This window comes from Ursus maritimus, unplaced genomic scaffold (assembly GCF_017311325.1).
Source record: "Ursus maritimus isolate PB19 unplaced genomic scaffold, ASM1731132v1 scaffold_1, whole genome shotgun sequence".
NCBI lineage: Eukaryota > Metazoa > Chordata > Mammalia > Carnivora > Ursidae > Ursus > Ursus maritimus.
This window is the reverse complement of record NW_024423343.1, coordinates 31,337,779-31,355,759: the sequence shown is the minus strand read 5'-3', so window position 1 is coordinate 31,355,759 and position 17,981 is coordinate 31,337,779. Positions and strand designations below refer to the sequence as shown.

The window sequence follows — 17,981 nt, the reverse complement described above, 5'->3', positions numbered from 1 at the left end:
GTGCTTCACCTGGCTTCAGGCCAGCGAGGCTCTTGTCATTGAGCACTTCTTAATGTCTGACACAGGCCAATACCTTCATGTTGATGCGTTCTGTATTCGTTTAGGAAGCATTTTAAAAACGTTCTTTTCACAGAATCTCAAGAGAAGCGGCCCCCGGGCTTGGCACGCGATTTGTTTCCCGGAGGTGGGTAGACGGTCAGGTGGTCTCTAAGCCGGTGTGAGTAAGGCCACCACACACTTCCAAGGCCGAAGCGGTTGTCGAATCAGTTCGGTGTGCAGAAGGCCTTTTGGTTCTCAAAGAAAACCTGTAATTGTAAAATTCCTCCCAGATTTCATTGTTGACATAGACATAAATAACGTTCCCTTGTCTTTTTTCTGGTTATGTGGTATGTGGTCATTCTGGATGTTTTGAAGAAGTGAAGTAAGACCCTTACGTAAACATCTTAGGGAAATAGCTAAGATCTAAAGCTAGCAACACTTCATAGTTTTGTCTACTAAAAAAAGACAAAGATTTTTTTTTTCCGGAAGATTTCTACCCTGCCGCCTCCACTTGTCTCTGGTTATCATTGTGGACTTTCGCCCCAGGAGACGATGTCTCTACGTAACAGTCATGTAATCCTTACTTCCCAACGAGAGCGACCTGAGTACTTACAAATAACACCTTCCACATGGACAGTCCCCCCATGGGACTGGAGTAGTGCCCCGCAGCAGGGGACACGCCAGAGGGGGTGGGGGGGACCTGGCGGCAGCACAGCTGCATAGCAGGCCTTTGATCCAATAGCAACACTGGGTCTAGCCAATTAGAGTCGTCTCTGTCCCTAGGGATCTGACATGGCAAGCATGCGGCAAGTACTTCCAAAGGCTTCTCTCCTCTTTGCTTAGATTGGCGGTGGGATGAGGATAGACTGTGGGAAGTCTAAAAGGAAAAACGAAGTATTTGTTTATTCATCCATTTCTTGATTATGAATGCAAACATTTCCTAAGTGCTCTGTACGGCCTGGGCACTGTGCTTAGTGTTGAAGGTACATTATCTCTCTTAATTCCTACAGCAACCAACAAGCCGGTACATTTCAACCTTCATGTAGCAGTTGAGGAAATTGAGCCTTTGGACAGGGTAAGAAACTTGCCCAAGGTCACACAAGGGTAAGAGGCAAAGCTGGGACTAGAGCCTGATGGGATGCCGAGGCTGTGTTCTTAACCACTGTGCTATACTGCCTCCCTGTGTTAGAACGTCTTTTATCTTTTATCCACCACAGGGTGGAAGGTAAGTCGAAGAGAAGAAACCTGCTGGATGCTAGATGCCTGGAGATACTATTATATATGTTTGTCATTATATTGACATATGATTATAGGAAGGCACTTTAAATTGTTATGTTTATACAAACGATCAGGAAACTTAAATAGGCTCTAGCAAATGTAATTCAAGCTGTTTGATCTCTAAAATATGATTATAATGATCTCTTTCTGTTGGCCTCTGTCTGTCTCTGGTTTTCTGAAGCGATCTTTTGTTTTGCAGGAACAGTTGTTGCTGAGCAATGCCAGCTGCAGGGGAACCATTCATGACATTACCTCCTCCCCCCTCCTCCCCCTCCTCCCCCCTCCTCCCCCTCCTCCCCCCTTCCCTCCCCACCACCTCTGATCTTTGCAAGTGCGATTATTGTGAATATATATGATTGACAGAGATGGGAAGCTCTCACATTTATTTATTTCTCTTACAAAATTTACTTAAGCAAAAGCATCTCCAAAAGAGACCCCAGCATTGTATCTGGTTCACATACCACCCTTCAGGGGGGAAAAGGGCTGCCAATACAATTTTGTTGGAAGATGGAGAGGCAGAAGGAGGAGGAACAGTGTGGGGAATTTTAAGCACTCTGATTCTCATCGTCTCCTATTTTGGGCACCCTGAGGGATAGTTACATCCCAAAGCACAAATTAGAGTAAGGAGAACTTCTGAGATTATGTAATGTCCTCTGCTAGAGACATCAGATTTAGGGTTGGTCTAACTGACTTCGACTACTCATTTCTGAAAATTGCCCCTGGGATGCAGAGTCATCCTTAAATTAAGCCTCCCCCTTGTTCCACATTCTGTGGGAGGGAGTATGCTCAGATAACCAAAATCAGACAACCATACAAATATCCCGAATCTGTACGTATGCCCCGGGTCTGCCATACAAGTATAAAGCTTCTGGTTACAGTGGAGGTTCTCAGTCTTCTCTGTTAGGCCTTCAAGTGCTAGACGTACTGGCAGCACAAATGAAGGGCTTCAAAGAACCGAAACTACACCACCCTTTCCAGGAGGATGGAGCAATATCTCTTGGTGTCCACGGAAGTAACTGCAGCAAGAGCACGGCTGATGGGTTTGTCTTCCCCACTGTCTGTGTCTGAGAAAGGCCGTTTGCTGCCCTTACTTTGTTCATGAAACAAAGTGCTTGCATGTTTCAGAAAACAAGCAACCTTTCTTTGTTGTTGGTCTGCCACGATGCCACATCTTTTCCTCTTTGCAAGATGAATCCTGACAGACCTTATAACAGTATACATACTCAGTTGCAGCAAAGATCAGTTTTACAAAATTTGGTAAAATGATCAGATGCTGGGATGCCATAGCACACTGTTTAAAAAATACTGCTGGTACAGCTGAAAAGTAAGTCATGGTAAAAGAAAGAGCAGAATGAAAGACACAGAAATGTACGTCAGGGTGCTTGCCCGGGTGGCCCTGCACAGGCGTCTAAAAGCAGACCTTTAGCCTTCTCCTTGCCGAGCAACAATACTAGGTTGTTTTTTGTTTCAGTGACAGAGTTGGACATGAGGTAGCTTGGTGAAGCCTGGATAATGAGTCAAAAGTTTCAATGGATTCTTACAGTTTGATGGTTTAGAGGTGGATATGTTGGAAAACAGCATTAAAATATACATACTTAAAAGTTGGCGCCTGTTTGGTATTAAAAGATCAGGTTGGCAAGAGCCCGCCCTGCATGTCGAGAAGCTTGTGGTGTTGTCACTCCCTGTTCAGAACGACTCACGTGATTTGAGGGAGATTAGGCAAGTTTATTTTATTCTTATGCACATTAATTTAGGAATTTGCCTGGAAGACTTCCCCTTTTTCTTAAAGCAAATGCCTAAAGTCGGTCCCTTTTAAGTAATGCAGAATTCATTTTCTTCAACTTTCTTAGTATCATAGCCAAATTAAATCTTGAGTAACTTTGAGAAATGGAGCTGAAAGAGAAAGGATGAATAAAACCCAACAAATTTCATTCAGAGGTAGCCTGTCCTTAATGCCTACATGCAGTGTGGCTGGGGCAAAGCTACATGGTTCAAGTATTTGTTGATGGTCTACCACATTCCTAGTCTACAGTGTAGGCTCTGGGGATAATCAAACTGGACAAGACAGGTAAGTTCCTGCTGTCACTGCTCTTAAATTTTAGTGGGAGCGGCAAATGATAAATAAGTATCCAAATAAAAATAAATTTTAGAGAGGAATAGAAAATGATTGTGTGGGAAGGAAGCCATGAGTGCTAATTCAAAATGGGTATTTAGGGAAGTTCTTTGGATAAGGAGACATTTGAATAGAGGATTGATGAGCCATGTAGGTATCTATGGCAACCATATTTCAGGCTGGAGAAAATGGAAGGCAAAGAACCTGAGGCGAGCTCCCATTCTGACTCTGGGTTCATCCATGTGACTTGCTTTGGCCCATGGAATGTTTGCAAACACAATGGCAAGCAATGACTTGCAAAGCGTGTGTGTTTCTTCTTGCTGTCTTACATGATTGGGCATATTTTCTTTTTTCAAGTCTGCCTTGTCTTGAGGACATGCCCAGGCTAACCTACTGGAGATGTATGACAAACATGTGGAGAAGAACCAACACCATATTAAACCAGCCACCCAACTCCTAAACATTTGAGAATGCTCAGCGAGGAGCAGCTGTAGTGCCTTCCCAGTGCACACTTTTGACTACAGACACGTAAGTGACTCAAGTTGGGACTAGGAAAGTCACCTGCTGACCCATAGACTTATGAGCACTAAAAATGTCTACTGTTTTAAGCCACAGAGTTTGGGGATGATTTGTTATGTAGCACCATTGGGGCAAGAGACAACGGTTATAGGCCCTCAAGCTTCTTTGCATGTGGCCTTGTCCACCTCTTCACCTTTGTGTCCTACTATCCCAGTGCACTTTAAGTTCTAGACAACTGATTTATCTGAAATCCCTGAAATGAGACATGGTCCCACGTGAATTTCTATACGCTATTCTCATTTCTGAAATGCACTTCCTGCCCATCTTTGCCTGGGCGACTATCCTTCTATCAAGGCTCAGGTCAGGTGTTGTTTCTCTGGAAAGTCATCCTGATGCCCATGCTGGGTTAAGTGCTCCTTCCCTGTGCCTTCATGAGCTTCTCTAGTACAGAAAGCACGCCCATGGTTACAATGTAGTATACCAAGTGTTGTCTCTCCCCTATGAGCGGAAGTTTCCCAAAGTCAGAGACTGTGTATTTTCTGTATCCTGAAGGTAGTGTTTGATGTAAAATATAATCTCTACACACACTTATAAGCTTATTAATGACATTTATTTACCTTAATGTAACAGAGTTCCAAGTCTCACAAAGAAAGGAAGAATTCTAAGAGTATAGCGAAGTCTTCATAGAAGAGGTAGAAATTGAAATGCTCTTTAGATTTAATAGGTGGAGAGGGTTTGGGAGGTAGAGAACATTTCAGGCAGAAGTAGTAGCCATGAACAATGGCAAAGTGTTATGCTGCTGGTTGAAGCATCCAATACTATTGTAGTGGAGGATTCGTGAGCAGGTGTTATAAGAGGCAGGGCCATTTTGTGGGAATTGAAACAGCATGTTAAAACATTCGGGCTTCATTTTTCGGGAGAGTGACCCCATAAGAACCATATTTTAATGGGTTACTTGGAAGCAGTATATGGGATGTTTTAGGGGCCGGAAGAGAAAGAGACTGGATATGTGGAACTATCTACATGTGGCATTTGGAACGGTTCAGACAAAAGGAAATGGGTGAGAGTGGGAATGTATAAGAATATACACAACATAGTAATCAAAGGTGGGAGTTGGGAAAAGGGAGATAACTGAAGATTACTCTTAGTTTTCTCTCCTAGTATCTGCGAAGAAAGAACAGACTTAACAGGACTTTAAAACCAGTTTGGACATACTGGCTTTGAAATGTATATAGGTGGAGATCTCTAGCAAGCAGAGAGAAATGTGGACTCGGATCTGAGCTGAGAACTGGCACATTTGGGATCTTTTGTCCAGAATAGATTGTTGGAGGAAAAAAAGCCCAGGGAGATGAGAAGTTCAAGGGCTGATCTATGCATAATGCCGTTATTCAGAGGACAGTAAGAGAAAGTGGGGCATGCAAAGGAGACAGATACAGTAGAAACTAGAGTCAGATAGAGTAGCTGGTGGATAGTGCAAAGGAGGACCCTAAGAATGGAATGAGGTTCCAGTTTCAGATAGGAAGAAAATTTGATGGAAACAAGGACTAAGAAGTGGCTAGTGGATTTGATCATGTTGATGTCTTTGAGAAAAGAATGTTTTGGTCTGTGGTTCTGGATTTTGAAGTCAAATTATAAGGATTGAGTTGGGATAAATGAGAAAGTGGAGACAGAGAGTGTAGATTCCAAGAAATTTGATAAAGAGAAGAAAAAGAGAGATGACATAGTAGCTGAGGGTCAAGAAAAGACATTCATATGATTTGGACATTTGTGTAGTTAAATGGGTGGGGTGGGGGTGGGGCTGGAATAAAGGATGGCTCAAAAGCTCCCAGAGGCCAATGCTTATAGCAGCAATGTCCACAATTGCCAAAATATGGAAAGAGCCCAGATATCCATAGACAGATGAATGGATAAAGAAGATGTGGTATACACACACACACACACACACACGCACACGCGCACGCGCACACACACACAACGGAATATTACTCAGCCATCAAAAAGAATGAAATCTTGCAATTTGCAATGATGTGGATGGAACTAGAATGTATTAGGCCAAGTGAAATAAGTCAGAGAAAGACAAATACCATATGATTTCACTCATATGTGAAATTTTTTAAAAAAGATTTTATTTATTTATTTGACACAGAGAGAGACAGTGAGAGAGGGAACACAAGCAGGGGGAGTGGGAGAGGGAGAAGCAGGCCTCCCGCCAAGCAGGGAGCCCAATGTGGGGCTCAATCCCAGGACCCTGGGATCATGACCTGAGCTGAAGGCAGACGCTTAATGACTGATTCACCCAGGCACCCCTCATATGTGGAATTTAAGAAACAAAACAGATGAACGTAAGGGAAGGGAAGGAAAAATAAAATAAGATAAAAACAGAGAGAGAGGCAAACTGTAAGAGACTTGTAACTATAGGAAATAGACTGAGGGTTGCTGGAGGGGAAGTAGGTGGGGGGATGGGGTAACTGGGTGATGGGCATGAAGGAGGGCATGTGATGTAACGAGTACTGGGTGTGATATGCAAGTGATGAATCACTAAATTCCACCCTGAAACTTAAAAAAAAAAAGAGTAGAATTGAGAACACATAAGGAGAGGTTTGCCTTTAGTAGGGGGAACTGCACTTCTTTTCTTTTCTTTTCTTTTCTTTTTTTTTAAAGATTTTATTTATTTATTCGACAGAGATAGAGACAGCCAGCGAGAGAGGGAACACAAGCAGGGGGAGTGGGAGAGGAAGAAGCAGGCTCCTAGCGGAAGAGCCCGATGTGGGGCTCGATCCCATAACGCCGGGATCACGCCCTGAGCCGAAGGCAGACGCTTAACCGCTGTGCCACCCAGGCGCCCCTGCACTTCTTTTCTTGATACAGGATACAGAAGAGTATTTTTCCTTCACCATTATGGGGGACAACCATGGCTTCACACAGTTCGTATTTGGGCCACAGTCAGAGACAAAATGTCGAGTGATCAGACACTTGACATGGCATGGCAATGGCCATTTTTAAATATCTTGTCTTAGAGGTTTAAACTATTGAAAAAACTAGATGTGAGTATATTAGTCTTGTCAACAACTCTATTTTTTACATATAACAAGGGAATATCAAACTGTTAAGGGATAAAACAAAAACACATGGCTTTCTAAAGGGGGGGAAACCAAGCAGATGATATTTATTCTAGTTTATTATGCTAGTTTATTCTTAATAATCAGCTTTGCTTATGTCTCCAAAATTTGGGGTATTGGGAATAGATAGTAATTTTGGTGTATTATAGACACAACCATTATATAGTCTTTAAGTGGGCCATTCCCTCATTTAGCTTTAGTATTTTGTAAAATAGAAAGACATTTTTATAGCTAGCTTCAAAAATAAACCCATAACTGTGTATACAAATATTTTCTTCCTTGTATAATTAAGCCTGCAGTAGGTACATACATGTGAAAATATTTGTATTGAAGTAGTAGAAATTAATAGATAATTTAAATTCATTCATGAAAATTCTCTTCAGTGTGGTTAAGGCTTCTATGACAAAAACGACTATCCAGAATTGATCATTGAACCAAGTCTTTATATAAGGAACTGCTGAAGTGGGGCTTCTCATTGCTATGTTGGTTTGGTTTAAGGTATTTCTAGTACTCTAAGTCCACTCTTTTATAAAAATATTTGGGTGACTTATAATTTTTTTTTTTCACTGAGGTTGCCAAGATATGGGTGCAAAAAGACTAAGGGCAAGCAAGGTTGTTACAGGTGGATAGCCATTCTGTCCAGCGGCTTTTTATGTCCTTTGCAAGAAGTGAACTCTCCATCCCCTGCCCCCCGTCACCTCTTTTCCTTGTGCCCTTGCACAGAGGTTGATGATATTCTGTAAGGACCAGCTGGGGAGTTGCCGGGGCCCTCAAAAGGAGGGCTGCTTTGATCTCTGCTCGACCCTAATCTTTTGGGTCATGTCTCTCTTTTTTTTGTCAGGGGAAAGGCCATGTCTCTTTTGGTGGATTCCTGGTTCATGGTGGTGTCCGGACAAGGAAAAAAGGCTGTCCCTGCACTTTCGACTGTGGGGTGCTTGGCTGCGTGTCCCAGTTCAGATTCCAACACACCCTATATCGAAGAGGAAGCTTACAAGTCTGAACTTTGGTTTGGGTAATTGAGAGTGAAAGCATTTTTCTTCTGAACTTTCTGAACTTTCTGAACGCCCCAAGGGAAACACCTTAATACTAGAGCCCTAATACAGAACATTAGAAAATTTGTGTTTTTGGCGAAGAAAAACTTTGATGCACAAAACAGATGATACAAGCAACCCTGTCTCCCTGAATGGTTGTTATTTAATCTATTTAATAAATTTTGAATTCTTTGGAGATAAAGCAAAATGTAAGGAAAATAGGAGAAAAAGGAAGATGAGGGTTTTTTTGGTCATTATCGTTTAGAGATACCAAGATACAGAACTTATTATTCTTTTTAAAAAAAATATTTTATTTATTTGAGAGAGAGAGAAAGAGAGCAAGAGCGAGAGTGAGAGCAAGCAAGGAGTGGAGTAGAGGGAGAGGGAGACCATCTCCAGCAGACTCTGCACTGAGCACAAAGGCGGATGTAGGTCTTGATCCCATAACCCTGAGATCATGACTTGAGCCAAAACCCAGAGTTGGACCCTTAACTGACTGAACCGCGGGAGCCCCAGGGTGTCTATAATTCTTAACGAAAGTTCCAAGAACATCTGATTTTTTAAAAACAGAGTAAACAAAACTAATAAACAATTATCATATGGTTTTACTCATTTATGGAATGTAAGAAGAAGGAAGATTGGTAGGAGAAGAAAGAGGGGGTAAACAGAAGGGGGAATGAACCATGACAGACTATGGACTCTGGGAAACAAACTGAGGGCTTCAGAGGGGAGGGGGGTGGGGGAATGGGATAGGCTGGTGATGGGTAGTAAGGAGGGCACGTATTGCATCGTGCACTGGGTGTTGTATGCAAATAATGAGTCATGGAACTTTACATCAAAAACTTGGGATGTACTGTATGGTGACTAACATAATATAATAAAAAAATATTATTAAAAAAACCAAAACTACAAAAGAGAATTCTACTTCCTGGGGCCTTCTCAGGGGCAGGCATCTTAATGGGTTTCACTTAAGTGTCCAAGAGAAAATTGGCGCGTCACTCAAGTTTAGCTGTCCTGCTCTCATTTTCTACAGCTCTGAAGAGCTGATACTGGCACTAAGGCAGCGCTTCCCGTGTTTTCCCTGATGATTAACAGGCTAAGTCTCCATTTCTTCCAACTCTTTTTGGCTCTTCTCACTCATCAGGCAACTAACTAAGGGCACCAATCCCTTTCTTTCCATATCCATGTGTAGGGAGGTAAGACAGTGACGGACCACACATTGCTATCCGCCGACAGGACATGCTTGCTAATAATCTAAGTCCTGATGATTTAGTTTTACACTTGAAGTTCTGATGGCTTTGGGGGGGGTTCATTCTTGATATTTTGAATATATTGTATATAACTCTTTGTGTTTATATGCATTCACACATGTCTATCTGAGTTCATATCGCCCCCTTAAATACCTTAGTGAATCTCCATCATCCTCAAGATAAAGCACAAGCTCTTTAGCATGCCTGGAATCTCCTTTCTTTCATTCTTTGTCTCGTTGGTCCTTCCTCTGTGTATGGGTTCAGCTTAGCATACATCATTTATAGGAAATGTCTCAGGTCCCAGGATGTGTACAGGCACCTATCTCATCATTAGCATATTATAATAAAGTCATTCACGGATTCTTTGGTTCAACCAATACTTTTTGAGCACTTGTGTTACTGATCAATCTGTCATAGCTGCTAACTCTGGAAATGAATGGGTGAGCACTGGTGCCCTGCTGTGGTCAACTGCTCTGTCCCAAGGAATCCCGAGGGGACTGGGCAAATCAAAAGCATAGTCCCTGGCTGGGTTTGCCAACATTATTGCTGAATAAACTTGGATGAACTCATTGGAAGAGAAGTTAACAACTCAAGAGATGAGGGCTTGGAAAAAGAAGGGGAGAAATTCGTTTAGGTGCCACAGCCAGGGGTGGTGGCGGGCTCAGCCTTAACATCTCTTCTGCAAGATGGACAGCTAGAGTTTTATAGAGAGAGGTTTGGATGGGGGTGGTGGCTATGTGCAAGAGAGCAGGCAGAGAGAGAACGTGATCATAGGCGGAGGTTGGTAAGTGTTCAGCATGTGATCTCGGGCAGGGAACGGAATGTGGTCTAGGCATTCCATTGCTATCAGGGCTTTTCTGGCCTGGTGATTGGAGTATTCTGGTTATTGCAAAACATCTTCGTCAATGCCTCCAAGTGCGATAAGAAAAAAGAACAATGGGTTTCAGTTAGAGCCTGAGTTAAGTGGTCTTGTCTATTTCTGGTTTTAACTGTTGTGGTCTACAGTTGAGCACGAGGTCCCACTGACACTCTCATTGGGCGGGCTCTCTAAGCCCACCTGGTTCAGGGTTTGTTATACAACCGACTTCAGTAAATGTGTATGCAATCAAAATGGATATATATTATTTTTAGTTTTAGGCTAAAGCTTAATTGGTTACTCATGAGTGAAAATGCCATAGAGAGGCAATGTAATGGGGTTAAAAAAAAAAAAAAAGACCCACTGGAGTTACAAGAAGAATAGCTATAGGTGATGGCTAACAGCCTAGATTTCAGAGTCAAACTGCCTGTGTGCAAATCCTGACTCTTCTGCAGGATGCCTTTGTGCTATCACGCCAATACCCAGTCTCCTCATGTCTCACAGGTAAGAGAGAAATCACAGCAATGTCTGATGTTCCTTGAAAGGGAGGTGTAAGCAAAATGACCTCCAAAGGCTAGAGGAGTGTCGAAAGACCAAATCCAACTTGACGAGAAATGGTTAAAGGGACTTGTGGACGGAAGTGCGTCTTGGGTGGCTGCAAGATGAGTAGATCCCCACACCCCCACCTCCTGTAAAACCTGCTTTTGTAGCCCTAAAGGCTTGGGAGAGCGTGCTAGGAGACCACCCTGGAGGGGGTGTTTGATGGTCATAGTCATTCCAGAGCTGACCAAAGATATTATGCTCCAAGGGTATACTTCAGGGTGTGGTTAAACAAGAAAAGAATGTGGGACAGTGAATAGCTGTGCTCAAGAAGGCTTCAGGTCACAGAGTGGTCCCCATGGTCACCATGGTTCACACACTGGCCCACAAGGTTCCTGAGAGGATTATATTAAAAGGCACAATGAGGGGTGCCTGGGTGGCTCAGTTGGTTAAGTGTCTGACTCTTGGTTTTGGCTTAGGTCATGATCTCACAGGCCATGAGATCTAGCCCTGTGGTGGGCTCCACACTCATTGGGGAGTCTGCTCAAAGATTCTCTCCCTCTGCCCCTTACCCCGCACACGCATTCTCTCTCAAATAAATAAATAAATAAATAATCTTTTAAAAAAAAAGAAGGCTTAATGAAAAAAAATAAGGTACTTTACTCAGATAACAAACATTTGTAAGGGTTGTTTTCCCTCAAATTAGTGGTGTATGATACAGAAAAAAAGTGAATTTTAATAAAGGATTGTGTGTTTCATTCATTACATGAAAGGTCAGGGGTTTCTTAGATATTTTTTAGATTTCTGTGCCCTGATTGCTATGAAAGTCAATGAAATTTTGCTTGTTGACCAGACGACTGGTTTTTCTGCTGGTCCCACCTACACAACTCTAAAATAGAATTCAAGGCCGACTACGGTTTAAAGATGGATAACTTCCGAAAACACACTTCAACATTGAAGGGCATAGCTGTGAATTATTTCTTTATGTCTTGCAGAGATTATTTATAGTAAAAAAGTTGGGCAAGGTAAAAAAATGAGCGAATGGCCTGTTTCGATCTAAATTTAAATTTGATGGAAACCAAACTTGTACCTTTGCTCTCAGTGCCATTACACTTGTTTTGGGATCCCATTAGACTATAATTTCATTGATGGTTTTATTTCCTGTTACATTTCTGTCACATTTGTTACATTTTCTCCCTATCAGCCGTCTTCTGGCATCATTTCCTTATGAGCCAACCTACACTCTGTAGCCCATCCCTTTGACCACTCTCACCATTTTTTTTTTTAAAGATTTTATTTATTTATTTATTCGACAGAGATAGAGATAGCCAGCAAGAGAGGGGACACAAGCAGGGGGAGTGGGAGAGGAAGAAGCAGGCTCATAGCAGAGGAGCCTGATGTGGGGCTCGATCCCATAACACCGGGATCACGCCCTGAGCCGAAGGCAGACGCTTAACCGCTGTGCCACCCAGGTGCCCCCACTCTCACCATTTTATCTTACCTCTCTGACCCTCTTTCCTTCTATTGCTCTCATCCAACAAATCCTCAACCCTAGATCAGCCCAACATCTGACTAGAAATCTTTGTCATTTTACTCTGAACACGTGTTACTATGTTTACGTGTGTTTCTTATAAGATATCTGTAGCTGCATTTTGTTTTGTTTTTAATCCATTCTAAGACTGCCTATTTTTAAATTGGTGAGTTTAACTTGTTTATGTTCATTGTGATTACTGACTTATCTGGGCATATTTATATCACCTTTGGGGGAGATTTTACAATGCTTTGTCTTTTTTTCCCCACTTTTTTAGCATCAATTAATTTTTCTTTAGAAATATTTCTCCCTCAATTTATGCTAAAAGTTTATATATTTCTCATTTTTAGTGGTTACTTTTACATTTTTAACATATCTACTTAACAAGACCTAACATTAAGAAATATTTCTATTTTCCCAACAGAACAATGTAAGTACTATAGCATGTTTGAACTATGGCAACCCCATTCCATGTTTCAGGTTATTGGTGTCTAGAATTTTAGCTCAACTTTCTTTTAATTTCCCCCAACTAGCCATTATTATATTAACAAAATCTTAATTTTATATAAAACGTAAGCAATATTTAATGTACATCATTTATACTTACATATATAGAGAAAAGTGCAGAAATGATAACTTTATAACTTGATACATTTTCCCAAAGGGAATGTAACTCATGTCACAAGCACTAGATCAAGAAATAGAATATTATTAGTATCCTAGTAGCCCTACTTTTGCCTTTTTTCAGTCACTACCCCTCTAAAAAGTAATCATTGTTCTAACATCTATCATCATTGGTTAGTTTTGTTTGTTTTGAACTTTCTATGGACTCTTCTGTTTGGCTTCTTTCTCTCAACTTTATTTTTGTGAGATTCCTCCACGTTGTTGGGTGTAGTCGTAGTTTGTTCCCATTGCTGTAAGATATTCCATCATATGAATACCCATATCTTATTTATCTGTTCTCTATTGATGGACGTTTAGGTTGTCTTTAGTTTGTCTATTACAAATAGTCCACTCTGAACATCTTGTATGTTTCTTTTGTCTTTATTTCTGGGTGTAAGCTCTGGGAATATGTTCATATGTGTCCGTTTCTGTTGCACACATAGAGAAGTGGCATTGCCGTGTCATAAAATACGCAGGTCACACTTTGACCAATAAAGTATCAGAGTTCCTGTTGCCTCACTTTCTCACCAATACTTGTTATTGTTAGTCTTTTACATTTTAGCTACTCTGGAGGCTATGTAACTTGTTTTCATTATTAGTTATTTCTTGATGACCAATGAGGTTGATCACCTTTTCCTATGTTTATTGGTCATTTGGACTATCTGTTTTTGTGAAGTGCCTGTTCAGCTTCTTTCTGACGTTTGTATTTGTTGATTATGAGCTCATTTCTAGATCAGATTGGCTTTTTGCCCCCAGAGCCCTATGTGATTTAGGTCGTGAATGTGTGCCATAGTGTGTTTGTGGATGTGACTAGCGAGATGTTCTGCCCTTGATTCCGCTGGGACTCTGTTAGATTTTTGGCTTGGGGTTCCAGCACATGTGGGTAGTACAGATTTGGACCTCTGACCCGGATGGCACATTTGTATGGTATATCAATTTCTTTTCTTTTCTTTCATTTTTTTCTTTTTAAAGTAGGCTCCATGCCCAGAATGGAGCCCAACGCTGTGCTCAAACTCACGACCCTGAGATCAAGACCCAAGCTGAGATCAAGAGTCAGATGCTCAACTGACTGAGCCACTCTGGTGCCCCAGTGTATCAGTTTCTTATAAGGAGAGTTTTTCTGCTTTCATCCAAAGATTGAGACAAATAGCATATTTCCTGGCTGCTTCTTTAGAATGATAGCCAAAGACTTTCTAGATTAGCTCTGTCCAATAGAACATCCCGTGATGATAGAAATGTTCTAGATCTGTGCCTTCTAACATGTTAGCCACTGGCCACAGATAGTTATTAAGTACTTGAAATGTGTGACTGAGGAATTAAATTTTGAATTTTATTTAATTTAAATTTAATGGTCATATTCAGCTAGTAGCTACCATACTAGATAGTGTGCTTCTAGACCAATTTCCATAGACTGGGCAGCCCATTAAGAATCTTGGATACATGCAGTGGTCTCAGTTTCAACTCCTCTCCTTATGCAGGCCCTAGACCATGTCTCCTGCTCTCACTCTGCTGACCCCAGTCCCAGCATGTAAGCTCTGAACCCTTGGACTACAGTAGCATCAATTGGAGCTGTCTTTACTTTCCTTCTCTGATTAAGGTCAACTATGTATTGCAATTTTTGCAACATTGTATTTGCGTGTTCATAATGGAGAGGGGATAAGTATTAACTCAGTCTGCAGCTCCGGTTCTCATGTAGCTTGTCAAGCCACTTGCCATTTACCTTCTGTTATCATCACCCTATGGAAACTTTCACTTCTAATAGCACCCCACAACATTATACTTAATGATTTAATCCTATCCTACATGCCTTCAGGAAAGCTTTGGCTTTGTTGACCACCAATATCTTTTTTTTTTTTTTTTTTTTTGAGAGAGAGAGAGAGAGAGTGAGAGAAAGCATGGGCCAGTGGGGATGGGGTAGTGGAGTGGGGAACGGGGAGATGGAGGGAAGAGAGAAAATCCCAATCAGGCTCCACCCCCATCAGGGAGCCCGACTTGGGGCCTGATCTCCCGACCCTGAGATTATGATCCTAGTGGAAATCAAGAGTTGGATGCTTAAGCAACTGAGCCACCCAGGTGCCCCTGCCTACTGATTTCTTAAAGCAGTCTCTTCCCTGGTTTCTTCCAAAGCACTACAGTTTTCTTTATACCTATATTGATTCTCCTTTTTGGGCTCCTTCTAGGATTTCTCTTCTTTTTTTTTGATTGAAGTGTAATTAATGTACAGGGTTGTACGAGTTTCAGGTGTACAATAAAATGGTTACACAATTATATACATCACTCAGTGCAGGACTTTTCCTCTTAGGCTTACCTCCTTCCCATTACCAAGAAGAATCAGTCCTCAGTCTTATTTCTTTTTTTACTATCTAATATCTTCCTATGATGATTTCTTTCAAATTAATAACTTCAACAATATTTTGTAAGCTTATGACTCCCAAATTTATTGCCATTTTTGAAATATTAGCTCATGTTTTTCAGTATTTTCTCTTCATTGCTTTATTGCTTATCCTTGCAAAAACAAAAACAAAAACAAAATCCAGAATACAAAGCAGTAGATTTTTCTAGGCTCACAAGGTTCAAGAAGTGATGAGAGTCCAGTGAAGAAACTGCTGCATAGTGTTTCTAGGCACACATGGCTTGGGTCTTTGACTCAGTGCCCCCCTGATTTGTCTCCAGTGAAATTGTAGGGGTTTGCAGAATTGTGGGATACTAGCATTAGGAGGACTTTTAGAGATATTTTTTGGTTTATTTTCCAAGTGAGTGGCAAGTAGCAGAGCTGGTACTAGAAGCCAGCTCATCCAGAGATGCTGTATCTGCAGCTATCCCAGGATGAATCAAGTGGTACTCCTTCCCTCAGTTTGAGTTAGTTTAACTTAAGGAAATGAGGGCAAATCCCTGTTTCTAACTGCCATAAGAAATGATAGGAAATTCCAGCAGATTTCAGTTATGTCACTTGTTAAAATTAGTATATAATGGTATAACATCTTACATGCTGCAACTGAAACAGCAAAAAAGATTTTTATATATATACTTAAAATATACTTAAAAATCCTCTTATTTTCCTTTAGTAATCATTTAATTGTGTGTGTGTGTGTGTGTGTGTGTGTGTGTGTGTGAACAAGACACTATTAAGAGAAACTCTGAAGCTTTTTTTCTCTCATCACATGTCTGCTTCAGCCAATATTTATGGGGGCAACATTATTCCTCCTTGGTAACTATATTTCCCTGTTTCTGCTAAGGGTCATGTGAAAGACTGTGGATAATTCAGAAGAGATATTTCTACAGTGAGAAAAAAAACCCCTCATATTTAAATCAATTCAAGCCTCTTCCTGACATCTAGGCTGTATCTAGGACACATCTGGACATTGGAAACATCCAAATTTGACTGAGTTTTTCAATTTTCAGCATAACATTTGGTAAATAAAAGAACAAGAAACTTATAATAACAATTTTCTTTTTAAAAAGGCAACAGCATTTCAGTGGGTCTTGTCTCCCCATAGCACAGCCCTTATTTCTTGCCCTTTGCCAGACTTGCCCCACGTTGGTGGAGAAGGCTCACATTCAAAGGGTGTGGTTTTTTGAGGTTGCCACATGGCCTTGCCATGACTTAAAATATCTCTCTCTGGCTGCCACATGGTCTGGGAAAGCACCAAACACAAGACTCACTGACCTCAGAACTTGGTGCCTTATGATTGAAACCTTTTTAGGATACTCCCTAAGTTTCTGTTGCAAAATATCTGGAGCCCTTCAAGCCTGAAACCAGCATCTTGATTCTCTCCTCCTCTCTTAACTAAGGAAGAGGGTAAGAATTAATTTTGGGCACAGAAAGTGAATGCTGACTATCATTGTTCCCCTGAGAACACTAGTCTTTAACTACTTTCTAGAAGAAAGTCTCCCTTCTTTAGCCTAATCTTTTGAAAATTATTTGAATAAGAGGTAAGGAGAAACATCATGGGAAACCTATTTTGGCAATCTACATACATAGGCCTGGCCCTTGGGGTACCTGGCAGTGGTGGGAAGCCTCAAATATAAAATTCAAGTCCAATTCCCTCCTGTGTGTGATGCATAAAGGGCAATTTACTTCAAGTTATTAAATGATAATGTCTTTAAACATTTAGAAAAGAACAGTCAACTTGAAGGAAAAGGCAAAGAACATATTTTGGAGAAAGGAATTACTTTTCTCAATTTATAGAAAGGAAAAATGAGATAAATTGGTTTGAAAAAAGAAAGACAAATATATTGTAAGGGACACTTTATGTATCAAACATTAATTGAGCACCTACTATGTGCCAGAGATAGTGCTAGGCTCTAGAGATATAACAGTCAGTGGATTAGTTAGACATATTCTTTGGCCTCATGGACTTCCCACTGTATATGGCAGGAGACCTAACTTAGCATATGCATGTGAGGAGGAATCCCCAGTGTGTGTGTGTGTGTGTGTGAAGAGGGATTGGAGGAGATTTCTCTCAAGACCTGAATGGAGTTAGATGGACAAAGTCCCAAATTTAGTTTGGCTTCATTTTTAATGATCCTGTTACAAAACAAAACAAAACAAACTTCAGTTCTAATATTTTTTTTTCCTACCTTTCACTGGTTGCCTGGTGGAGATACAATTCTGATTTCAATAAGAGACAATTGGATTGCGATCTCTCTTTCTCCCTCTTGCATGGATATGTATTATTTCTTGGATCCCTGTGTACTATGATTAATTGTTTTATATGTTGGTCTCCCCCTCTGAATTGTGAGTCTCTTAGGGTCAGGGGCTGTATCTTAATAATCTCTGTTCAGGCACAAAAGAGCTCTGTGATGAGTAAAGAAATCAAGAAGGATGAATAAAGTAAATTGATGTGGTTGCAGCATCATTTTGCACTGAAAAAAAAATCAAAATGTCCTTCTTCCTCCCATCCAGTCTATTCACTCCTTAACAAATTTACTGAGCATCTACTATGTGCAGGTCCTGTGTTTGTCATGGGAATGTAATAATGAGCAAAGTAGACGTGGCATTGGTTCTTGTGGAGTGGACAGTCTGATGGAGGAGGACAGAC

The 17,981-nt window shown here is 41.0% G+C and overlaps 1 long non-coding RNA gene across 1 annotated transcript; it reads left to right on the top strand.

Moving 5' to 3' along the window:
* Nucleotides 1-928: 928 nt before the first annotated feature.
* LOC103659771 lies at nucleotides 929-8,333 on the top strand. Its single transcript, XR_567614.1, has 3 exons — nucleotides 929-1,114; nucleotides 3,788-3,958; nucleotides 7,910-8,333. It is a non-coding gene; the product is annotated as an uncharacterized LOC103659771 (long non-coding RNA).
* The last annotated feature ends 9,648 nt before the right edge of the window (nucleotides 8,334-17,981 follow it).